General features: G+C 38.7%; 2 long non-coding RNA genes across 3 annotated transcripts in view; one reads left to right on the plus strand and one right to left on the minus strand.

Annotated features, from left to right (window-relative positions):
- The window catches only part of LOC124260529, an 88,334-nt gene that overhangs the window by 53,992 nt on the left and 6,694 nt on the right, over positions 1-27,648 (minus strand). Inside the window, exon 2 of the long non-coding RNA XR_006894117.1 lies at positions 24,856-24,987. This is a non-coding gene — a long non-coding RNA (uncharacterized LOC124260529). The remainder of the gene's footprint in view (positions 1-24,855; positions 24,988-27,648) is intronic.
- Positions 1-27,648, plus strand: part of LOC124260521 — an 81,936-nt gene that overhangs the window by 16,249 nt on the left and 38,039 nt on the right. For both annotated transcript variants that reach the window (XR_006894114.1, XR_006894115.1), the window contains exons 2-3: positions 3,465-3,593; positions 4,736-4,803. This is a non-coding gene — a long non-coding RNA (uncharacterized LOC124260521). The remainder of the gene's footprint in view (positions 1-3,464; positions 3,594-4,735; positions 4,804-27,648) is intronic.

A 27,648-nucleotide genomic window follows, 5' to 3' on the forward strand; every position in this document is an offset into this window, starting at 1 on the left:
ATAAGCCATCAACATTCCTTGTCAGTGAATCTAACACTGTGTATAAAGAGTGCACACGAGCGCCGCACGGGTCAAAGGGTATGACACGAACCACCGGAACAGGCAACTTAATCCCTGGTCATTATGGACAAATGTATATTCAGAAACTATAGGAATATACCTGGTAATGTGGGTGGTGCATACCATAGATACTTCAATAACTTCCCTTCCCTTACTCTATAGTGAAGGATGGGCCTGCCAGCTGATATGAGTTGTATTCCCTAGTTATCAGGATTGCTGGTTCTGGGTTCGAATCCCAGTGTTACCTAACCATGACCCTTGGTCTGATTGCTTCCATGTTAAGTAATCTTTCATTTAGACTTGCTCCTGACATTGTACATGGTGAGCTCTGATATTCCCATATCTAATTCCCATTCATAAATCAATAAACCAAAATATACACTAATATAGTGCTGGTATATAGCAATTAATTGCACGGATTACATCTTGTAGGCTTTGCTGAACAAATAAGTGTTTTATCCCCTAATGTTCAGCACAAGGTATGGCAACAACAAGTACCATCTTTTAACGACTGTTGGTGTGACTTGTCCTTGGCATCAAACCCCACTGTCACTCTCACTTGACGACAGAGGTGCCTTGTCCAATTTTCTGATCCCCGGCCACCAGGTGGACAGACAATACATACCTTCCACGTGAAATCATCTGTATTTAATATGTTCCAGAATCATGGGTAGGTAGTCATAACCCTTTAAATTTGTGTGGACTTTCTCTTGGAATACAAATTAAATTACATCTTGTTGTTTCATGATAGGCGTTATTTATTTGGCCAGGTTAACGTTTGAAAACAGACAAAAATTATCTTTGATCTCATCTTTCTGTGTAAATTAACGATGCATTATCAATTAATTTCGAAAATCATGATGTCATTTTATCAGAGACAAACCTTGTTTTTTTGTATGATTTTGTATGTGTAAACATGTTTTCATATACTAGAATTAGATTTATAGTATACCATATACGGTATTCTTCATTGTGTCTCGGTATTGCTAGGGATGGAGTTGATATGTGTCCTTCCCTACGTTTGACTTGTTCTATTGTCTGCATGTGTTAACAGGTACACATGACGCTCTTATTTCTCGGATTGTACTGCCACGTGACTATAGCAATCAAAACATACGACTTTCCAGTTTTCATGGGTCAATGATCTGCTGCCCTCTATGGAAATATCTTACGACCCGCTGCTTAATGGGATCACAATTTCCTGAAAACATCTTTTCATCCTTTCAATCAAATGGTAAACCTCAGGTGAAAATATCATCACGGAGGTAAATAGACATAGGAGGTTTATGTCATGAAATTCAATTGTAGATGCAAAAAGCTTGTCTCCCCGGCTCCTCGGCTAGTTTGAATATGCAAAAAAACCCGTCAATGTGCCTTCCTTAGGCTAATAATATGCAATCATCCCGAAGAATGACATCCAAAATTGAAGAAAAATATTTGGGCCATAATCATAAAATATGTACATTACTTTAAATTAATGTTCCACATGACTCCTATTCCTTGTTACAGTTGAGAACAGTTTTTCATCAGATTTGGATGTTCAAGCAGGGGCACTGAGTACTAGGTTTCACATACTGACACTCAGCATATCTTGTGTGGTGCTTCAAGATTATAGTCCATATTGGAAGTGGATGTATGAAAATCCTGTGTAGTAAATGGATCGTGTGGAAGATATGGTCATCTTAGCGCTAAGATCACAGACCAAAATTAAGCCCGACTTTTAAAAACAGAAACCATGAAAACACAAGTAAAATGTCCATTTCTTTCAACTTCATGAATCCAAACTTTTCCAATTCAAACACACCATAATACACACACATCATTGTCACACCTTCACATCCTGAACACAGAGGGCACCAATGTGTCTTATATATATCTCACTGTATCGAATGTTTGAACATAGACGGCAATTATATTCATGTAATAACATCACATTTTATGTGCTTTGGAACATCAGTGATCAAAACTGATTTCTGAATTTAAACATTGGACTGAAAAAAAAATTAAAAAAATTATAGTTTAATTTTGAAAACCACAAACTGAAAAACAGGAGCTCTCTCCATGCACTGCCCAAAGTCATAACTAATTCCTTTTATTTTATTTATTTATCTATATATATTTATATAGCGCCAATATTCAGATCACCTGCTCAAAGGCGCTTTGTTTTTCCCTCGATCATTGGATGTCAGTCTCAAACAGCACAAAGTATTATCAATCTCAACTCCCTGGGGATCATACAACTCTTGCAGCCACTATGTGGCTTTCCCATCCTTACGAGGTACCCATTCACAGCTGGGTCCATGTTGTGCAAAGCATCATAACGGACGATGGAACTGTTCTCCTCTCACATAAAATTCATCCTACAATCACACACTATACACCATTAATTCACCACCCCATCCAGGCGAATCACATTTGTTTTCATGAAAATCCAAAAATATATTAACGGCAACCTAACAAAGATATTATGGTATATGTAACAGAACATATAGATGCTGAAAAGTATCAGAGATTTAAACCACACAATTCAAAACACAAGATCAATAAGAAAATATCAAACATACCAATACTTTACAATTTGAATATTTTTGTCATAAAGAATGTTGTCACTTCTCACTGAAGTCCCATTTGTCGTAACAAGCAGATGTTTTGATAAATACATACTTTAATATTTCAAACAGGTTCAACACATTCCTTGAAATGTAGAATTGCATACTTATTTCCGATACTGTCTGTTCAACTTTTTGAATACATAATGAGTCCTCACAGCTTGATAGCAAATGCCACAATTTAGTCGTCATGCTTAAGTTAAAGCTACTCACATTTGACAACAGTATTTATTTAATCATAATCACCAACCTCTATTAAACAAGACAAAGCACCCTGTAATTTTCCCCGAACAAGCATTAAGGCATATAATACCGCTTTCTGTTAGCAAATATGAAGTCATAAAGATAGTTTGAGGAAAGTAGTATGTAACAATGCCTGGACAATTTCCTTTCTTGTAGGCAAGCAAAGGTATTTTTAGAGAATAATAGTGTTATTTAAAAATTGACTCATATTTCCCCATATCAGCAAAAGAGTATCTCTCATGGGCAATAAAGCCTCATGATGAACATAAGCTGCATCTTCAAGTGGCCATTTAATGCATGGTAGTTTTGAATATAATTGTTCATGAAACAAGAACAAGATATTAGGCTGGAGTGTTTCTTAAATTGCTCATGACATGTATGGAAGAGGAGCAGGAGGAGGTAATGGTGGGGGTGGGGGAGATGTGGGGGTGGGGGTAGGGAAATTTGAGTTTTTTTAAGAGTATATAAAGGAGGTTTAAAAACTTTAGTTTGTAAAATTAGTTTGTTCCTATAGTTGACACATGTGAAGCTTCACTATTGTCCCAACCACAGTTCCAGCAAGAGTCCACGCTCTAGCAGCATACCAACATTAAGAAGCCTTCAGATGATAATCAGGATGACCTCTCCAACAATGAACCAGTCTTTGAAATCTTAAACTGTTTACCACAAGCATATATAAAAGTAAGTACAATGTTTACTTTTCTATAGAATAAAAAGAAAAATATTATCCCACTCTCAGACTCTACCCTCAATGTCGTTGTGTGATTCAAGAGAAGTTTATGTAAATTTAAGCACAAGTTATAATTTGTTTGCTTTGTGTGCTAAATGTTTTTGCTGAAGACACACTTGATAATGGGAGAACCTAAAGAAAACATTAACACTATCCTTCAAATTTTAAAATAAAATGGGTTCTTATGTTTTCTGTACTTTTTGCAGTTGAGTAAACTTTTGTGCATGTGATGACTATAAAGTATCTGATCTGTTTATTGACTGCTGAAGTGTGGCTGTGTGAAGAAGATGTTACATTCTGTATTTCACATTCTGGAATATACTCCATGAATGGTTGGTGTGAGGTTGTCAAGTCTTTCAACGGTTTATCAGATACAAAGTAGACAGTGATGCAGTTGATCGAGTGTCTACTCGGACGTACATAGGTTGGTGGTCTGATCCCCTGACCACAACCTTTCAAAAGATGTATATAGATGGTACTTGATGTTGCCCTGCCTGGTGTTCTGCATCAGATGGACACACTGACCATGTTGTGGTGTAGGGCACAGGTCAGGACCAAGCACTTCACACATGCCACTTTATGACTTAATCTTGAATATGAGGGGCAGACAGGGCTTCAGGCCAGTGAGGGAGTGTTATTTAGTTACTCAGCAATATTCCAGCTGTATGGTGGTGAGTGAGTGAGTGAGTGAGTGTGTGCATGCATGTGTGATGCATGAATGAGTGAATGAGCAAGCGAGCACTCAGCAATATTACAGCTGTATGGTGGTGAGTGAGTGAGTGACTGACTGTGTGCATGAGTGTGTGCATGCATGAATGAGTGAGTGAGTGAGCAAGCAAGCACACTCAGCAATATTACAGCTGTGTGAAGGCGAGTGAGTGAGTGAGTGGAAGGAACAAGCATCATCTATCAATATTATTTGAGTCAACACTTAGTCAAGAACCATTCACCTATGTTCTTTTATACAATACAATTAGAGGTGGGTCAGATGGCATCCACTGGATGTTTTACATGAAACTTGCTAAGTTCACTTTGCCTCAGATTGTGTGATTGTTCCAGTTTGGCCTTCAACAATTATCTTCTCCAATTACAGGAAGATAATGACCAAGTTTGACACAAGTCATCCTTTACAATGTGGAGATAGGGCACCGGATCATGGAGGTGAGTACCCCTTTAACTCTGGTCTCTTCAATCAATTACTGCTGTAATCTAAGGGCCACTTATGACAGTATACATTTGTCAGACTGTGTCACAATGTGGAATATCAAACACATGTATGCAGTATACCTACCAGATGTAATCCTTGATTATCATAAAATATTATTTCACATTCAACACAGCCTTCACACTACAGTTTGATGCAAGCGAGGAATTCACTATTGTTCTGTGTCCTTCCCGATTCTGTGTAAACAAATGTGCAATGATGGCAGCTCAAGTTGTATGACAAGATGTATTTTCATGTCAAGCAATAAACCCTGACCACACCACTTAAACTGCTTACTTTATTCTGACACAACCTAGAGCAAGTACACTGAGTGAGTGAGTGAGTGAGTGAGTGAGTAAATGAGTGAGTGAGTTCTCTTATACTGGATACAGTGGAGAATTTTATAAGTATGACAGAGTGTGAGGTGAGTGAGTGAGTGAGTGAGTGAGTGAGTGAGTGAGTGAGTGAGTGAGTGAGTGAGTACTGTATACAGTGGAGAATTTTGTAAGTATGACAGAGTGTGAGTGAGTGAGTGAGTTAGTGAGTATGGTTTTACGCCATGTTAGCAGTATTCCAGCAATATCATGCTGTGATAAGTGAGTGAGCTCACTACTAAGTAAACCTTACTCACTGGCACTTACTTTTTAATGGGAATTTAGTCAGTAGAAGGTGTTACCAATACAAACCCCTGGTGTCATCACCTTCACTTAACTTTCTTCACTATGTTACCGTTTATATCTCTTGGAATGCTTTTTATCAGAATATTTTTGGGATTTTCTGGATTTGACCTTTTGAATTGAATGGGCTTGCAAGAACATGATTAAATCCATTATTGCCCTTAACTGTGTTGTAAGTATATCACTGTAGGTTTTCCATGTATGTGACCCGTGAAGGTCCGGGTTAGAATATTGGCCTTCAGTAACCCATGCTTGTCGTAAGAGACGACTAACAGGATCGGGTTGTCAGGCTCGCTGACTTGGTTGACACATGTTATCGGTTCCCAATTATGCAGATCAATATTCATGCTGTTGATCACTGGATTGTCTGGTCCAGACTCGATTATTTACAGACCACCGCCATACAGCTGGAATATTGCTGAATGCGGTGTAAAACTCAACTCACTCACTCACTCACTATCCATGTATGTTGATACAGACCACATCCATACTGCATACATGTCTGTGTACCAGAGCTGACCCATGCTGGAATCTCAAAAACAGGACACGGTCATATGAAACTAGTTAAATACCTCTTAAAGCTATTTAAAAAACAAAAGACTTTCAATGCTTTAGATGAATGTGTGAGAGCTTAAATTAACCCATACAAAGTCATCATTACAATGTTTCCCCCACTAAAGGAGATATATTGGAGTCTGTCAACTCCACTGTGTATTGACGCTAGGTACAATTCAGTTGTGTTTTGTGTTCAAAATGGTGTGTATTCCTATGTCATGTCAAGACATTTATTCCACATTTAGTCTGACTTAGAGTTAATGCAATGTACGTTACAGGGACCAAAGAAAGGCAGCCAGTTGAGAATGCCAAAAGAAACACGCTTATTTCTCCCTTATTTTGCTTCACAGCATTCACATGAAACACATTCCCTTGTTTGTTATGCAATGCAATTTACACAGCTGTTGTTAATTTATAATCAAAAACAAACATTTAATTTGGCACATTCCTTTCAGCAGATCTCAAGAAAGGGGAGAAATGTTTTCAAAAGAATGGATTCCATATTTCACCCAAACTGAAATTATTTTGAATCATGATATTCTGTACGTCTGGATGTAATTCACGAGTTAAGCAAAGTTGTCGATTTCAGGATTTACAAATTATCCACAGCAACCTTTTGTAAACTCTGTCTGCATGGTTCAGTTAGTTCGTGAATAAACAAAGGTTTAAACATATATCACCCATTAAGAGAAATAGTTCAGTATTATTCTTGGATAGAAACGTTGTTTACAATTGGAATTTAGTAACATCTGCAAACATACCATTCATATTCTCAAGTATTAAATTTTTAAAGTTAGATAAAATACATCGCAAGAAAACATAGAGGTTAAAACTTTTCTTAAGCTGTTCAGTTCCAAAACAAGGCAACAGTGTTGGTGTGTGGCCAAGTGAGTGTCCAAGTCAGTGAGCAAGTGTGATGGATGTTTTTGGGCTGCTTTTAAAATCTTCAAACAATATGATGAATAGGGATCGAAGGATATGACAAACACCTCGAACATGTACAGCTTGTCCTACACCTGTACAGAGGCTTAGTTTGTCCTAAAGCCGATACAGAAACTTAGTCTGTCCAAAAGCCTGTACAGAGACTTTGTCTGTATTACACCTGTACAGAGACTTTGTCCTACACCTGTACAGAAACTTAGTCTGTCTTACACCTGTACAGAGACTTTGTCTGTACTATACCTGTACAGAGACTTAGTCTGTCCTACACCTATACATAAACTTAGTCTGTCTTACACCTGTACAGAGATTTTGTCTGTCCTACACCTGTACAGAGGCTTATTCTATCCTACACCTGTACAGACTTAGTCTGTCCTACACCTGTACAGAAACTTAGTGTCTTACACCTATACAGAGACTTTGTCTGTCTTACACCTGTACAGAAACTTAGTCTGTCCTACACCTGTACAGAAACTTAGTCTGTCTTACACCTGTACAGAAACTTAGTCTGTCCTACACCTGTACAGAAACTTAGTCTGTCTTACACCTGTACAGAGACTTTGTCTGTCCTACACCTGTACAGAAACTTAGTGTCTTACACCTATACAGAGACTTTGTCTGTCCTACACCTGTACCGAAACTTAGTGTCTTACACCTATACAGAGACTTTGTCTGTCCTACACCTATACAGAAACTTAGTGTCTTACACCTATACAGAGACTTTGTCTGTCCTACACCTGTACCGAAACTTAGTGTCTTACACCTATACAGAGACTTTGTCTGTCCTACACCTGTACAGAAACTTAGTCTGTCTTACACCTATACAGAAACTTTGTCTGTCCTACACCTGTACAGAAACTTAGTCTGTCTTACACCTGTACATAAACTTAGTTTGTTCTACACCTGTACAGAAACTTAGTCTGTCTTACACCTGTACAGAGACTTTGTCTGTCCTACACCTGTACAGAAACTTAGTCTGTGTTACACCTGTACATAAACTTAGTTTGTTCTACACCTGTACAGAAACTTAGTCTGTCTTACACCTGTACAGAGACTTTGTCTGTCCTACACCTATACAGAAACTTAGTGTCTTACACCTATACAGAGACTTTGTCTGTCCTACACCTATACAGAGACTTTGTCTGTCCTACACCTGTACAGAAACTTAGTCTGTCCTACACCTGTACAGAGACTTTGTCTGTCCTACACCTGTACAGAGACTTTGTCTGTCCTACACCTATACAGAGACTTAGTCTGTCCTACACCTGTACAGAGACTTTGTCTGTCCTACACCTGTACAGAGACTTTGTCTGTCCTACACCTATACAGAGACTTTGTCTGTCCTACACCTATACAGAGACTTTGTCTGTCCTACACCTGTACAGAGACTTTGTCTGTCCTACACCTGTACAGAGACTTAGTCTGTCCTACACCTGTACAGAGACTTTGTCTGTCCTACACCTGTACAGAGACTTTGTCTGTCCTACACCTATACAGAGACTTTGTCTGTCCTACACCTGTACAGAAACTTAGTTTGTTGTACAGGGACTTAGTCTTTTCTACACCTGTACAGAAACTTAGTCTGTCTTTAACCCTGTGAAGATCCGGGGTAGAATAGGTCTTCAGCAACCCATGCTTGCCACAAAAGGCGACTATGCTTGTTGTAAGAGGAGACTAACAGGATCGGATGGTCCGGCCTCGCTGACTTGGTTGACACATGTTATCGGTTCCCAATTGCGCAGATCGATGCTCATACTGTTGATCACTGGATTGTCTGGTCCAGACTCGATTATTTACAGACCGCCGCCATATAACTGCAATATTGCTGTGTGCGGTGTAAAACTAAACTCACTCACTCACTTAAACAGTACAGAGACTTAGTCTGTCATACACCTGTACAGAGACAAGGGGATACGCGCAGTAGTTGGAACAGTGAAACAAATGCACGTGCGGTGCATGATGAACGTTAACTTAGACTACCGTAGAAACCAACCCTTCTTGTTCTCGGGGTTTCATTTAATATGCATACCCCTTGTAGTACAAACCAATAACAGCGATTTGAAACTATGATCATTTGTTAAACAACTTTTACCCTAAGTTGAATAAAATTCTGAGATTTTAATGTTCAATTGGCAAGGTAAAATTATGAGGATTCGCATTTTAATTTCACTGTATTTCATTTACTTTTTTGTTTAAAGTGAAATTCATTGGTACGTTTTCACCGCAAAGAGACTATAGACTATGTGTGTAGACCTGGGGCAATGTAAGGTTTGTTTCTACACATTGAAACAGACACATTTCATCACAAATCCAACATGAAATGGATACCCTGTTGATAATCTACCCTCTGTTCCAACAAGTTACTCAACAGATCCCCAGGGGAGGCTAGTCACCCCTTCTTCTATCCCACCCTAGGGATTGCGCTGACCCCTAGCTGAGGTGACTGTCATCTGAGGTGACATTAGCAGGGCATTGTGTATGTAACCAATAGCTCAATAATCCACCCAAGTATCAGGATTAGGTAACATAACCCCATATCATCCACGGTGATTGGTAACATAACGATATATCATCCTGGGTGATCAGTGAGCATCTTCAATAAATACCCACAGTTAAAAACCTACAGTGTCTTTCACAGCTCACAAAATCTGATACATAACAACAGGTAAAATGTGCCACAAAAATGTATACAATATGGAATGTGATATGAATGATATGCAATGGAATGGTCTTTGAAATGAATGTATGCAACATAAGCACCAACTTAATGCCTCGTATCTAGCTACTTATTTCACAATCAGATGATTTGAGTTTAATTCATTTCACAGCTGACAACATAAGCTTATAATGATGTCAACTGGATGATTACAAGAAATATGGTTAGGTCTTGAAATTTTACACATTCATACCTATGCACTGTACATGTAATCAGATCAGCCTAATTTACAATTTACAAAGCTATATACTTTATTTTGTAGGCATTCCTTCCTTCATATTTTGCTGTCTCACAGGACTGTGTATAAAAACATACGTTTTTCCTGTACTAGGGCATACAGAGAGCTAAGTCATGGAAATGTTTGAATTTCTACATAGAGTGAGTATTAAGCCACTGACTATCCGTACATTGTTAAAGATACCCTGTACAAGGAGTGATATCAACTCACTCACTCATGCAAGGTTCCAGCATCAGGTGTACAGTTGCTGCTTGTATCTCGCTAGGTTTAAGGCCATGAATCCATGTTGTTCTAGTCTCACAGGTTATTGAAGTATCTAATTGGAACAATTCTTAAGTGACATCAGAACATTTAGGCTTTAAAGGTCACATAAACCCTAGGGGGTACAAATACATAAATCACTAACTGGCATCGTTATAAATGAAACCCCGTCATTAAAACTACTCATTTCGACCTTTAATTGACTTAAATCGACCTTTTTGACAACAGTGCACAATTCTCACCCGCGAACGAAATTTCAACCAATCAGAACGGCGCGCCTCTGTGACGTCATATGAGGAATAGCTTTGAGGGCCGATGCAGAATTCATCTACATTTTAGGGGGTAAATTATCGTGTTTACAGGCTTGTATAAACCTGAAATCGTGACAATTGTTGTGGAAAATGAAAGCTATATGTTCTCACAATCTACTGTCATTTAATTTTGTCTCCTGCTTTGCCTAGTTTCCGAGTTACAACTTGTTTTCATAGACGATTCTGTCAAAATCGATTAGTGTCGTTAGGCCCTATTTGTATAATGACTGATCCAAATTTATCCCATTTCTGTGTTGTTTTACCTCGATATTTAATCATGTCATGTAAAAATCTGTTTGTATTCTCAAAACAGTGTCGGCCCATAAGTTTTCACATGCAATACAGCAATTAATACTCCCTCGCTGTAACGCTTGGCGGTTAGGTGGTATAAACCTACACATGTTATTTGTCATCATTCACTTGATGGTCAGTTAATGAATTTATAACAGGTATAATTAGTGGTAACACACTTAGATTACCCGACAAAGGTTCCCATTTGGCATTTCTTGTGTCTGGAGTAAATATTCAACATTATAAACATCGATCAAAGGATTAACCGATAACACGCTGATTGATTAATTACTTTTATCTTACACAGCGGAATTGTCAAAAGGTAGTGTTTATGTATGTAGATTTACTAATCTATACTGAATACACTCTGTCGTTAATCGGTGTTCAAGTAAAAACAACGTCCTTCTTTCAAAGGATTAACCGGCAATACATTGATTGATTGCCCATTATTGGCTAACTAAATTACTGTTTTAAAGAAAGGCGGACATTATGCAATTAGTTGCCAGGTGTGCTATCTTGGGTGACCAATGAGACTATACACCAATACCTGAAAAGATTTATCACTTTTTTCAGTTTATTAAACTGTTAAAAGACACATCATTTGGAACAGTTTTGTGGATATTGATGGATACATTCCCTCGAACAAGGTAATGGCCTGATATTGTTCCTATAACTTTAATCTGTTTTAATTTTAATATTTGCATTTTGTTTTTATTCATTTGTCGTAGCATTCAACAGAATCATTGTTTTCGCCAGTGAAGTGTAATGAGACAGACAACATGCACTAGGGTGTGTGTGCGAATTATGATTCACATTGGCAAACTATAAAATGTCTAGATATTACAGTTCTGTTATATATTCACTATAAGTATCAGCAGATCGTCTGCTTTTATTTTTAGTTTCAAAATGCATACAAGTGTGATAATAAACTAATTAGGATTATAAGACCAAATATAAAGACGCACATTGACTAGTATCTACATACTGGTGAGTGGACATTAACCATGGTAATGTAGCAAGAAATTTATCGCGCAGTATTGTGACTTCGACCCCACCTCGCTTCCGTGGAAGAAATCGTTATGTTATAAGTTGTGTCATGCAAAATCCGTTTGGTTATGATTCCAATACATATTTAACAACGAGTAGAAAGTAGTCTTGATTTTCTAACTTGATGAAAACAAACTATAATCTCATTAATTCTAACAGATTTTTTTTTTTAAAAATGGTAGCCCTGTCGGAAACATCCGCCAGTCTGAGGATAAATGGTATTTAGGTTTGTTTTCACCGGTCTAAAATCAAAACTACTTTCTAGTAAAATATGTATTTTATTCATGGCCAATAGGATTTTGCATGACATAGCGTATATCATAACAATTTCTCGTGGCAGCGAGGTGGGTGTCAATATAATACTACTTACAATATTATTGTTACTTCGACCACAACCTCACTTCCAGGAAGAAATCGTTATGTTACAAGTTGTGTCATAGAAAATCTTTATGGTCATCAATCGTATGCATATTTTACTACAACTAGTAAGTAGTTTTGATTCTTTAACTTCCGTGAAGCGATCTGAACACAAGTAAGATATCGTTTCAGGCTTCCACAACGCTAAACCGCACTCACAAACATAACCCATTTAGCACGAACTGCGGGGTCCTGTGGAAATCTGTGCATGGGGACACCATCGCCCCGACCCTAGGAGAGCAATTGACGACAAAGCAACGATTCGGCATGTCGTCGTTGATGTCGAAATCATCAAAATGATGAGCGTGCTACACATTTTCTATACAACTAACTGAAAATCGTTCCTCATATGACGTCACTGCAGTGCTCTGGCGACAGAGTTACGTAACCTGTCTGTGGTTTCATGGCGTTGGCGAGAGGAAGCAGGCGTTTTAAAGAATAAATTTGGTGTTCCGCATAAGACTAACCACAAATCTTTCATATGTAATGGTTAAAAGAGTAACAAAAAACAAAGTTTAGTGGTTCTTTAATAGATTGTCCAAATTTGACGGAAAGACAAGAAATCATTTCCATGAGAAATCTCTGCTAGAGGAATGGTCCATTGGACAATTCCTACAACACTGAACAAAATGTTCGGGATTTCAGGGATATTATCTGTTGTGAAGACTGAGCACATTTTATTCAAAATATACTGAGGGAAACAAATAAGGGATCACATGAAAGCACAAGTGAAGAAACCTGGAAAAGAAATATAGGAACACTTGTGCTTTCACGTGATCCCCTATTTTTTCCCTCAGTATATCTTCCCAAATATTCCTGTGAGTGTTTATGAATCACTATCAGATCATGTCATGATGGTGACACACATCACAAAATCATGCAAAGGCAAATCAATTCACCTGAAAACTCAAAATACGGACTTTTCTTTCTTTACCTAAGCTAAATGGTTTCTAACAATCATGTTTCAAAAACTGCCTGATGCATAATAAATGAGGAAGCTGCACCATAGCCTGTTGATTTTGAATACAAGGTGCCGATGTGATTCATTTTAACATGGTCTAATGTCAAAACTTGCACATTCGCAGTGATAAACAGTGATATACAATGATAAACAGTGATATACAATGATAAACAATGATAAAGAATTTAAACTATGTCCCACAAGACAGTGGTCTTCTGTTCACATTCCCGTGGTTATCCGGTGCCAGCTCAGCACACCCAGTTCCACTGACAGGACCATATCTGGGAATGAAGCAATGTAAGAAATTGTGTTCAACAAGATGGATAACTCCGGGCCAAATGTTGTGTTAATGTCCACCTGGTTCATAACAATGTCATTGTTTCACTTGATAACAGTAATGAACTACTCTTTGTCTTTAGACCATTCTGTGTGTGACCTTGAAAATTAATTCAAGTTGAATGGACAATTAACAAGATAAAACAGTGACATCATTTGGTTGTAATTAAATTGCGAGACTAATAGGATTAACTACAACAATTAATGTATGATGGGATGGGGCTAAGGATGGAGGAGGCTACTTTGGAGACACACACGTCCCAAGAGATGCAACACAGTCAGCAGGATTTCAGTAAACCATGCAATTTAAACTGAAGTGGAACGACAGTAATATTTAGAAAAATAATGGACAACCATTGAAAGTGCCAGGTTTTATTTTCCTACTTTGTACTTACAGTATTACCTTAGGTTTACAATATTCCCAATATTTTCACATCATTAATTACACTTCATTTCTCATACACTGCAAATATCAAAATTTTTCATTTGTATGTAGAATGTACCTGTGTGTCTTGTACCTATTCTGATATATTTTGCAGTTTGTTCAGTGTTGCTACTGTTTCTCCAAGGAATGCCATGCAATAAATCTCACCTCACCAACCTTACCTCACAATCCTCACCTCACCTTACTCACCTCACCTTACTCCCTCAATACTACTTACTATCCTCACCTCAACTCACCTTACTATCCCCACCTCATCTCATGGATGGCAATATTTTCTGTACATACTCATGTGTCGAACATCTTCTCCCCACCTTGACATTATCCCCACCTCATCTCATGGATGGCAATATTTTCTGTACATACTCATGTGTCGAACATCTTCTCCCCACCTTGACATTATCCCCACCTCATCTCATGGATGGCAATATTTTCTGTACATACTCATGTGTCGAACATCTTCTTCTCCCCACCTTGACATTATCCCCACCTCATCTCATGGATGGCAATATTTTCTGTACATACTCATGTGTCGAACATCTTCTCCCCACATCTTCTCCCCCCCACCTCATCTCATGGATGGTAATATTTTCTGACATTATCCCCCCCACCTTGACATCTCCCCACCTCATGGATGGCAATATTTTCTGTACATACTCATGTGTCGAACATCTTCTCCCCACCTTGACATTAGGTCACCTCATGAGGGGCAGCGTACATACTCATGTGTTCTCTTCTCCCCACCTTGACATTAGGTCACGTTGAGGGCAGCGTGTGTTCTGGGGTATTACGTGGCATTGACACATACAGACACATGGAGGTGTCACAACTATCTGTGTCATCCCCATCTCACACCAACAACCAGAACACCTTGTACTCCAAACAACAACAGGGCAGTTCAGGCAGGTAGACACTTTATGATTCAACAAGTTGACTGAAAACTAGAATCATGCCGTGTATCACATTCATGACCAGGTGAGACCCCTATCCCCGTTCGGCAATGCACAGAAACATACTCAGTGTTGCAATGTCACTGTTCAACCACAGCGGATGACATCATGGAGATGATGTATAGAGGCTATAAACATAACAGTCACAGTCCCTCGGTGAGTAAGTAAAATTGAGAAACCAGATATGAGTACTGATGATAATTTATGAGTGAATCAAATTTCTTCAGAATACCTGGCTGTGTTCAAGGACGAGGGTCACCAGGGTGGTGATTTGGTCAGGAAATTATATTGTCTTCTTAAAGAATAATCAATATTACTACCTCAAAAATTGGAACAGCCTTATTTTTTAAAATCTTATTCAATTATTCAAATATAATTCTTTTATCTAATATTTAATTAGATGCATTATTAGGAAAACACTAAACAATTACAAGAAATTATTGTATACACAACAATCTTAAACTTTTCAGTCTCATCACTGGTGATTTACAAAGTTTGAAAGAAAGACAAGTACTGTAGATTGACAAACACAGTACCCACGTAGAGAATCCAACACTTAATGAAGTGACGACTTCTAAGGTATTCTGGCCAGCTTGTCCACAAAGATGTTTTGTGTACAAAATAACCCGCAACATAGCCCCCTTCCTGGTGACCCTCCAAACAGTTTGTTATCTGATACACCATACTTCAACAGTTGATACAAAATTTGGAAAGGTTTGCACGAAGGTCTGTACAAAGATCTTCTTAATCTTCACATTGTGAAGATCCCACTGCTATATAATGCTCATGTTTTCCCCCTTACTTAATCCGCAGATGACAGAATATACATTACTATGCACTTCACTGCTCCTCATGGCACACAAGGAGATAAAGGCGATTAAAAGCAGCCTGATGGATACACGAATCCTTGAAAAAGATGATAAAACTCATCTGAAAATATTTTTTTGTCAGGATGTTTGTTTCTGAATTTGATGTGAATGAGTCTGGGTTATCTGTTTACATGAAATATGTTCTACTTAATGGGCCTTGAAGCAGTATTGCTGGATATATACCTTGAAATGTACGTCTGAAATTGACGCGTGTGATAACAGGGCTGCACCTGATGCGAGGGTGTAATAAACAATTATGTTGAGATGTGATTACCAACAAGCTGGTGAAGGCTCACACATCACAGACATTAGGGAAATGTTGTTTCTAACCAATAAGCTGGTGAAGGATCACACATCACAGACAAAGTATGAACTAATAACACATTTATCAATGTGTAATTGTTTATTCAATCAAGCTTAACGTCATCATGACTTTCTCTATGAGAATGACCATGTCCATTGGTGCCAGGAAAAAACAATGGTATCTGAAAGCGTATTTTATTCATACCTCTTAAAAAAAATAGGGTTGGCACCAGAATTCAAGGGTCGGTCGGGTAATCGGAACCACATTTTTTTTAGGCATTATTGGTGATCATTCATCGTTGAAGAGTATACGTGGATGATATATAATTATTCATTTGAGAAAAGAATTTGTACTGAATCATAGTTTGTGAGTGAGTGAGTGAGTTAGTTGGGTTTTACACCGCTTTTATCAATATTCGAGCAATATCACGACAGGGGACACCAGAAATGGACTTCCCACATTGTGCCCATGTCGGAAATCGAACTCAGGTCGTTGGCGTGACGAGTGAATGCCTTAACCACTAGGCCACACACACACACACACACACACACACACACACACACACCCACACCCCCGAAATATGACAGAACTGATTATATCAAATTCAGATCTGTCTATAGTTTTTGTCTTTGTGGAATCTCCAACCATGGTTTCAAGTGCTGTATGCCACTGGAATTGCATATCACACCATTTTATAAAAAATGTTTTTGCTGTGAATAAATTTCGTACCACAACACAATGTAATGGGTAAAATGCCACCTACAATGACAGAGATCCCTGCCCAATAACAGCAAACAACTGCTGCACACACACGTACCTATGCCTTGTCACAGGCATGGTGACCATGCAAGTTGCAGGACTGGAAGATTCTACATCAGACCCTCCAAGTCATGACGCCACATTGTCTTCAACAATTTAAACATCCTTCATACCTAGGTCAACCTTCCCCAATGGAAGATCAAGATCATGCATATAAGGATTTAATGGCAAGCCAGAGGCCATTCCTGTGTCTGTGCCATGCATTGAATTCCAGAATATAGATAATGTCAATGACTGGTACAGTTCAGCAGTTTATTAAAGGTTTACCGATCATTCTAGTTGCAAATACCAGAACAAAATATCGGGGCTAAAGCAGATTTCATCTTGAGGATCTGTATATTGTTGATGCTGATCAGTATGGAATGGAACAGACACTGCAACCCTGCAATACTGGAATCCTGCAATACTGAACCCTGTAAAACTGGACACTGCAGATACTGGACCCTGTAAAACTGGACACTACAACACTGGACCCTGTAAAACTGGACACTGCAATACTGGAAGCTGCAGATACTGTACCATGTAAAACTGGACCCTGCAATACTGGACCCTCCAGATACTGGACCCTGTAAAACTGGACACTGCAGATACTGGACCCTGTAAAACTGGATCCTGCAAAACTACCCTTATAACAGACACTTCAATACTGGACCATCAGTTGTCCCTGCAATCCTAAACAAAATACTGACACCCACCCAGCAATCTATGGATACATGTACCTTAAGCCATCCTAATCATAGCAACAAAAACAATGATCGCTCTGGTTTTAACAAAAAATATCAGTTTTACACCAAATTTGGGTGTGGCAATGAAAACAGTAACATAAGCAAAACAAGCTCTTTTGTAGGAAGCAGCAATACTTGTGACCAAACACCATGAAATCTGTCAAAATCTTTCAAAACCAAAACAACCGTATTACTTTTACACCAAACCTTATCCCTGATCCCCAATATAAAGGGGTGGGAGATTTTTATCTTTTCATCGACAAGGCCAAGTCCTTCCGAATATAATTGTCTGTTGATAACAGGTTCATTGGCTGCAGTTAAAGCTGGGCCGCCCAATAGAAGCAATTATCATAAACCTCTTGGGCAACTCACAATGCAGGACCGATCATTACACTGAAACAGGTCTCCTGGTTATTACTGGGTTCTGCGGGGAAATGGCACTGTTTCACATTGAGTAAAGAATCACTAAAACGTAAGTCAGGGGTAACCAATCAAACTAATGAATTGGAAGATTTTGTTTCAGGTATGAGAAATTTATTACTCTTGCGGCCAAGAAACACATTATGATGAAAACAAAGCTGAAGTTTTATCTCAGACGTATATCACTCACTCAGTTTTACCCATAATGCTTTGATGATGGCTGCAGTGCTTCTTGTAATTATTGTATAAAGTTGTACCCTGTAGTGGAAACAAAGGGTTCTTATTCAAGAAATGCTAGGTAACGGCACTACAGCCCAAAGATCACAGGGTCAACGATTATTGTGTAGATAATATGACTTCCAAGAGAACACTACAAAAAACAAGCTGCCCTCATCATCAGCCACAAAGGTCCACACGGAAAATTAATACGTTTATGATGTTTTAATGACATTCATCAGTTTCTCCTTAATTCATATGGCGATAAGACAAAGTAATGTTTCAGCTTCATTAGACATTGGCATGAAACTACAGGACTTGCTTTCTAATTAGATCATAAATGTAAAGAATGTTACAATGATACGAGTTATATACTTAAAAAACATGAACCAATATAGAATTCTTACAAATGCAGAAATATTATGACATGTGTCATGACTCATGCCACTTGACAAGAGTGTGTTCATCATGATGCCACAACCAGTGTGTTCATCATGATGCCACTTGACAAGAGTGTCCAGTTCCATCAACACCCATGATGCCCACTTGACAAGCATGGGATGTTCATCATTTGATGAATCACTTGACAAGAGTGTGTTCATCATGATGCCACTTGACAAAAGTGTGTTTGTATCATGTATGCCACTTGACATAGATATTGTGTTCAGTATATTGATGCCATAGTATACTGACTGCTAAGAGTGTGTTCATCATGATGCCACTTGACATAGATATTGTGTTCATCATGATGCCACTTGCTATAGACAAGAGTGTGTTAGTCATCATGATGCCACTTGATGCCACTTGACTAAGTGTGTGTTCATCATGATGCCACTATGATATTGTACTTGGTAAGAGTGTGTTCATCATGATGCCACTTGAAGAAGTACTGTATAGTATCATGATGCCACTATTGTATTGCTATAGTTCAAGAAGGTGTGTTCATCATGATGCCACTTGACAAGAGTGTGTTCATCATGATGCCACTTGACAAGAGTGTGTTCATCATGATGCCACTTGACAAGAGTGTGTTCATCATGATGCCACTTGACAAGAGTGTGTTCATCATGATGACACTTGACAAGAGTGTGTTCATCATGATGACACTATAGCAAAGTGTGTTCATCATGATGCCACTAGCAACTGTATGTGTAATCAATATTCCAAACATACACCATCAATACAATACCCCATCTATGTTCCAACATTACCCCATCCATATTCCAACAACACCCAATCAAAGGGTAACCAAACAGTACCCATATTGTAATGGGATATAGCAGGGTACAGTATATTGTACTATCACAGTATATTCTCCTGCTACAGTATATTGTACTGCTACAGTACGGTACTGCTATGTATTGTACTACTACAGTATATTGTACTACTATAGTATATTGTACAATACACATGTACTTATACACTATATATTGTACTGCTACAGTATATTGTACTGCTACAGTGTATTGTACTGCTACAGTGTATTACTGTACAAGTATTTGTACTACTACAGTATATTGTACTGCTAGTATAATGTAGTATTGTATTGTATAATGTACTGCTACTGCTACAGTGTATTGTACTGCTACAGTATATTGTACTGCTACAGTGTATTGTACTACTACAGTATATTGTAATACTACAGTATAATGTACTGCTATAGTATATTGTAATACTACAGTATAATGTACTGCTATAGTATATTGTACTGCTACAGTGTATTGTACTGCTACAGTATATTGTACTGCTACAGTGTATTGTACTACTACAGTATATTGTACTGCTACTTGCAAAGGACATATGAGAACAAACTACTAGTATGGTTTCAACTCTTGAGTTCCTATTCCATGTCAAGACATAATTTCCTTAAACAGACTTTCCAAAATAATCTTTACATATTTCATTCCCATTTTATCTTAATGAATTCTATCAGAAATTGATTTGCAATAACACAGACCATATTCTACAATCTGAGAGCAAAACCAATCTGACATTAGTTTTGAGGCTGACATTCCATTTCAGCCTTGACCAGATTATCTCCCAACACACATCTCACCAGACCTGTTGCGTGTTACAGGGTACCTTGTTACAGGAGATACCATCGACCACTTTGAACTTGATCAACTCCTGCAACAGTTTCTACTGTGTTTCAATGTCTTAGCCTTCATGATAGCTCCTGGACATGAAGTCACTTCGATGAAACCTACAGATTTACAAACAAAAGACAGTTTTTGTTTACATGTTCTTCCCTGACGTGATAATGATGTATATGTTCTCTTGTTCTGACACTCTGATAGGCCACGATTCCTATCTTGGGAATAAAATAGTTGAAAATAAACGAGACAGTCATTACCGTGTTGAAGTGGTTATTTGCGGTACAAAAGCTTGTCAATGAATGCAGGGGACAGGATGAGCCCTATGATAAACAGGCTAGGCTCCACTGACTGCTCTAACGATCTGGTGTGTTTACGGAAAATGGTGAATGGCATGTCCCATGTTGATGATATCCAGCAAGTATAGCAAATACCAACGTTGATGATAGGGATCCTATAGAGCTGATTAAACACTGATATCAAATTGAATGTGTTAAGTGTAGCGTTACATGTTTCAAGGGATATGCTTAAAATGGCTAAATATTTTCTTTTCTTACGAGATTCTATATCTAATGCTACCAGAATACTGACATATTTTACAAATATTTCCTGTCCATGCTTTTTTAATGAAAAGTTTATGCTTTTTTGAAATCTTTCTAATAAATCTTGAAATATTGCCTGATCAAGTGATGATCAATTATTAATAATAACATTATTAATTAGCCTAAACTTAGAGGGTTTTGAGTGTCCATTAGCAAAAAAAATTTAAAATGCTTTTCATTAATTTCAATCCAGTTAAATTGAATTAAAAAGATCAATCTCAATTCAAATCTGAACATACATATAATTTATCATTCACAATATTTAATAAACTCAATTTAACATGCAAATTTAGACTGAATTCTCTTCTAATCAATTTAACTGAAAACTAAACCCTGATTGAAAATGATCCCAATCAAACTCTCATTAATCATAAGCATAATTTGACACATTGTCAGCTGTGAGATAGACATCTGTAATCTGAAATTAACGACTTGGAATATCTCCACCCAGCCCCTCAATAGGGACATTGACTGCTGTAGATTCAAGAGCCTATCAGTTTATACTAAAGTCATAATCTTTCCATGTCAAAGTAGTGTATATATAGTCTTAAACCATTTAATCTGGTAATCTTATCCCCTGTATAAACACACACAGTTATATAGTACAGTTCTGTACAAAGTAGGAACTAGCCTCCAGGCATACACCCTGTCCAAACACACAAACTAATGCATGCCGAATATTGCACACACACAGTCTTCAACACGAGATATATAGATTGAGGAATAAGATAGTAGATGTTGTTTTAGGCCACACTATAGTATATCATGGTTGGTGATATACTCCAGGCATGCCATACTAGCTTTATGCACCTGGTGATGAAAGCTAATTATATACATGGTAACAACTTGTTTGCATGATATTAACAGCTGCTTGTGTCAAGCATTCTATATTAAATATTTTATATAATTCATAACTTTCATGCAACAATGGTTGAATGTTGTTTTACACAGAACATAATGTAGTACAATGTTGCATGGGGTGTACAGTGTTACATGGGTGTACAGTGTTATATGGGCTGTACAGTGTTACATGGGATGTACAGTGTTATATGGGCTGTACAGTGTTATATGGGCTGTACAGTGTTACATGGGATGTACAGTGTTGCATGGGATGTACAATGTTGCAAGGGGTGTACAGTGTTGCATGGGATGTACAGTGTTACATGGGGTGTACAGTGTTACAAGGGATGTACAATGTTGAAGGGATGTACAGTGTTACATGGGTGTACAGTGTTACAAGGGATGTACAATGTTGCAAGGGGTGTACCGTGTTGCATGGGGTGTACAGTGTTACATGGGGTGTACAGTGTTACAAGGGATGTACAATGTTGCAAGGGGTGTACCGTGTTGCATGGGGTGTACAGTGTTACATGGGGTGTACAGTGTTACAAGGGATGTACAATGTTGAAGGGATGTACAGTGTTACATGGGTGTACAGTGTTACAAGGGATGTACAATGTTGTAAGGGGTGTACAGTGTTACATGAGTGTACAGTGTTACATGGGGTGTACAGTGTTACATGGGTGTACAGTGTCACATGGGGTGTACAGTGTTACATGGGGTGTACAGTGTCACATGGGGTGTACAGTGTTACATGGGATGAACAATGTTGCAAGGGGTGTACAGTGTTGCATAAGGTGCAGTGTTGCATGGGGTGTACAGTGTTGCATGGAGTGTACAGTGTTACATGGGGTGTACAGTGTCACATGGGTGTACAGTGTTACATGGGGTATACAGTGTTACATGGGCTGTACAGTGTCACATGAGATGTACAATGTCACATAGGGTGTACAATGTTACATGGGGTGTACAGTGTTGCAAGGGGTGTACAGTGTTGCATGGAGTGTACAGTGTTACATGGGGTGTACAGGGTCACATGAGATGTACAATGTCACATAGGGTGTACAGTGTTGCATGGGCTGTACAGTGTAACATGGGCTGTACAGTGTCACATGGGGTGTACACGCTGTACAGTGTAACATGGGCTGTAAACGCTGTACAGTGTAACATGGGGTGTACAGTGTAACATGGGGTGTACAGTTTACATGGCTGTACAGTGTTACATGGGCTGTACAGTTTACATGGGCTGTACAGTGTTACTGGGCTGTACAGTTTACATGGGCTGTACAGTGTTACATGGGGTGTACAGTGTTGCATGGGCTGTACAGTGTTACATGGGCTGTACAGTTTACATGGGCTGTACAGTGTTACATGGGCTGTACAGTGTTACATGGGTTGTACAGTGTTATATGGGCTGTACAGTTTACATGGGCTGTACAGTGTTGCAAGGGGTGGACAGTGTTGCATGGGGTGCACAGTGTTGCAAGGGGTTACAGTGTTACATGGGGTGTACAGTGTTGCAAGGGGTGTACAGTGTCACATGGGTGTACAGTGTCGCATGGGGTGTACAGTGTCACATGGGCTGTACAGTGTTACATGGGCTGTACAGTGTTGCATGGGGTGTACAGTGTTACATGGGGTGTAGTGTTACATGGGGTGTACAGTCTTACATGGGGTGTACAGTGTTACATGGGGTGTACAGTGTTACATGGGGTGTACAGTGTTATATGGGCTGTACAGTGTTACATGGGGTGTACAGTGTTACATGGGCTGTACAGTGTTACATGGGCTGTACACGCTGTACAGTGTTGCATGGGGTGTACAGTGTTACATGGGGTGTAGTGTTACATGGGGTGTACATGCTGTACAGTGTTATATTGGGTGTACAGTGTTACATGGGGTGTACATGCTGTACAGTGTTATATTGGGTGTACAGTGTTACATGGGGTGTACATGCTGTACAGTTCACATGGGCTGTACAGTGTTACATGGGGTGTACATGGGGTGTACAGTGTTACATGGGCTGTACAGTGTTACATGGGCTGGGCTGTACAATGTTACATGGGGTGTACAATGTTACATGGGCTGGGGTGTACAGTGTTACATGGGGTGTACAGTGTTACATGGGGTGTACAGTGTTACATGGGGTGTACAGTTTACATGGGCTGTACAGTGTTACATGGGGTGTACAGTGTTACATGGGGTGTACAGTGTTACATGGGGTGTACAGTGTTACATGGGCTGGTGTACAGTGTTACATGGGGTGTACAGTGTTACATGGGCTGTACAGTGTTACATGGGCTGTACAGTGTTACATAGGGTGTACAGTGTTACAACTGCTGTAGAATGAAGCACATAAACAAAAGCGTGGTTTATACTATATGATGAAGACAAGCACTTGTCAACATGTGTAAACTGTCTGGTCTGTTGTAGTTAGGCTGGTCACTACACTGAGTCTCTAACTGAAACCAACAGAGAAGGAGTAGCTCCTGATAGCCAGTGACAGATACAAACTCCATCCAAGATGTCTTCATTTGTACCAGTGCCTCCCTGTCTGAGACAAACAGACAGGCTCCAACTTTCAACAATATCATAATTTATCCTGACTATTCATGTACTGCTGTCCACACGACTAACTATGTAGCTATACCTTGAGAAGCAGAACAGTTGGGGTGAGGAACTCCACGTCATAGTTTCATACAGGATGATAGTGTGTGGAGAGTGTGACTGACGCTGGAGAGCTGGTGTTAATTCCACTTGGCTAACAGAATCATTTTTTTGTCAACACTGCGTACCTCACCGATACATCCTGGGGTGAGACAGGGACAAACCACAAGCACTTGCTGAGGGTTTGGAGAACCTCAGATCTATCATGGACTTGTTGTTTGTCATAACTAAGTAGTATGAATGTATGAACCAAGCAGTCAGTTATACGTACTTGACAATGTACATATGGAGACTGACAATGAAGTCAACTCACATTGTCTCCAAGTGGACTCATGTTATCTCCAAGTGTAATCTCAATACTGTACAGACCAATCTAGAACAGGAGATGCTGGGAAGTATTTACCTTGCCTTGCATTCTGTTTGCAGATCATCTTGAAGATAATGCCTGAAAAATAAAACTACCTTTATGTCAGGTGTCTTCAGTAGGAAATGTTTTAACTCTTCTCAAACCACTGTTATTTTTTCTTTGGACTTTTTGGCCAAAGCAAACTGTAAAAGGTAAAACTTCTGTGGTTATCTTGGGAAGAAACTTAAAATTCTTGGCCAAAATTGATCATGGCAAAGAAGAAAAAGAAGAAGAAATGATTTTTTGACAGTGATGTACTTGATAAAACTTAAACTTGTTTGTTTCAGCCTGGGATAAAATTTGTAATTTGGGGGTCAAATGTTCCATAACAGGATGAAATGCAACCCCATACCATTCAATCCCAATTTTTCTAAATAATTTTTCACATATTTCTCCCATCTGCATTTGCTAGTAATCATTTGGATTTGAAAAATGAAAATATACGATCAAAAGATATTAAAAAAAAACACTTTCTGCTTGTGCTTACTTATATATGTTCATTACAAGATCACACCTGTCCGGATATGAAATGTAGCCCTCTATAACTGCACATCAAGGTGATATATTCAGATTATCAGCTAGAAAATTGCTGGAAATAAAACTATAAATTTATTGATGTGATTTTTTCTCCTTGACATATCTTAAAGAGAAGATCCAGTTTGTTTGTGTTTGCCTGGAACAATGTCTTAAAGTTAATGACATCTGATAAACTTGTCTATTTCCACCACAACTTGAAGACATTGTGGGCATTGTGTACTCATAAAAAAACATTGAATGAAATCTACATTAAGATTCAAAACAAGGGTCTGGAATTCTACACCTGTATAAACACTCACATGACAACAACAAACCCATTATCAAATTACATGATAATGTTCCTAAGCTTCAAACATTTTCACAACTGTTGCATGGACAGAGAGTCACCATAAGTAGCAGCCCCCACCGAGCTAAATAGTTAACACCTTGTCAGGTAACCCAGTGGAAAGACCACCCCAAGAAGTCATGATAACGTGTTAATTAGACACCCAGTCTATCTCAGAGAGGGTCTGAAGGAGATAAAGAGTTAACAAGGTGCTGGGTAAGAAAAACAAAAAAGACATGTACATACATGTACCCTAGGGAAATACAGGAGCTTATCAACAACTGGGTTATGGAATATAAACCCAATTACCTGCAATTAGACACTAAGTGTTACACTTTGACAACATAGTACCACCATGTTGTTACAGCTTCTTACAGGGAGATATAGGTACAGACATGTACTAAATGATAAGGATAAAGTGTGTAACCTTGCATTAATCCTCTGTGGGACAAACACCTATATTCTGGTATTGCATCTTCAGCTGAAAGAGGCCACTTACACTTCCATGTTATCTTGTCAACATTGCAACATATTGAGAATATATTTATATCAGCTGAATGGGATATGGTCCCCTGATTGAGAACACCTACAAGAATCAAACAACTTGATCATCTTGAAGCCATCAGTGTTTATAAAAAATGTTTTATGTACATCAAGATATTGAATTTAGTCACCAATAACAATACTCTCTTTGACAGCATGCAGCATGAAACGTCAGTGATATTAGTTGATCTTGAAGTTGATCAATTTAGTTGATCTTGAAGAAATATCAAACACTGTGTGATCTTGTACTGATGTATGTGTGTGACATTGTACTTTTTTCTTAATTTCAATGTTTTTATTGCCCGAAAGTCCCTGTTACATGATTGAGGATTACCTCCAGGGTAAGGGTGACTCTCATTTGTAAGGTATGAATTCTTACTAGTAGACAATCTGACATTTTCTAAGGAAAAAATAAGATCATTCACATTCATACTCATACTGTTGCGAGTTAAAAATAAACAACTAGCTTTTACTCTGTGCCTGCTTTTGACTTATACTTAGGCTAGACTAACTGAAAAGTGGATGATATCCACCTTGTGTAAAATCTATTGAGTTTATTTCTGCTTGAGAAACTAATTTTCTCAATAGAATACCTCTGTATCAATGTGTGGTTTTACCCCCTGACACTGAGACATTGGACTTTGTATGGTCTCTTCTTACACTAAATGGGGTGGTGGGTAGCTGAGTGGTTAAAGCGTTCATTCGTCACACAGAAGACCTGGGTTTGAATCCCCCATGGGTACAATGTGTGAAGTCCATTTCTGGTGTCCCCTGACATGGTATTGTTGGAATATTGCTAAAAATGGCGTACAACTAAAGTAACTCACTCTTACACTTAATTTCATCAGTCTCCTACACGTTGGTCAATACCTAACAGCCATGATGTTGAGTTGGAGCAGACACAATGATGAACACTTTATCAGGTACACCAGGATCTGTCAGCTTTATACTGGAGTGGAGCAGACACAATGATGAACACATTGTCAGGTCCACCAGGATCTGTCAGCTTTATACTGGAGTGAAAGTCAGGTAACACAGGTTGTGAACCTTTACCACATTGGTGAGTTCCATAAGCACAGGTACGAGACTGACAGACCAGGGATTGTAATCAGGACAAATCTGGGATTCAAGCTAACAAGGCCAGAGTGAACCATTCCAGGTGTATGAACCCGTGAAGAACTGGCTTAGAACTGGTCTTCAGCAACCCATGCTTGTCATAAGAGGTGACTAACAGGATCACTGACTTGGTTGACACAAGTCATCGTATCTCAATTATGTAGATCGATGCTCATGCT

Source organism: Haliotis rubra, unplaced genomic scaffold, assembly GCF_003918875.1.
Source record: "Haliotis rubra isolate DU_JTF1 unplaced genomic scaffold, ASM391887v1 Scf119, whole genome shotgun sequence".
In the NCBI taxonomy this organism is placed as follows: domain Eukaryota; kingdom Metazoa; phylum Mollusca; class Gastropoda; order Lepetellida; family Haliotidae; genus Haliotis; species Haliotis rubra.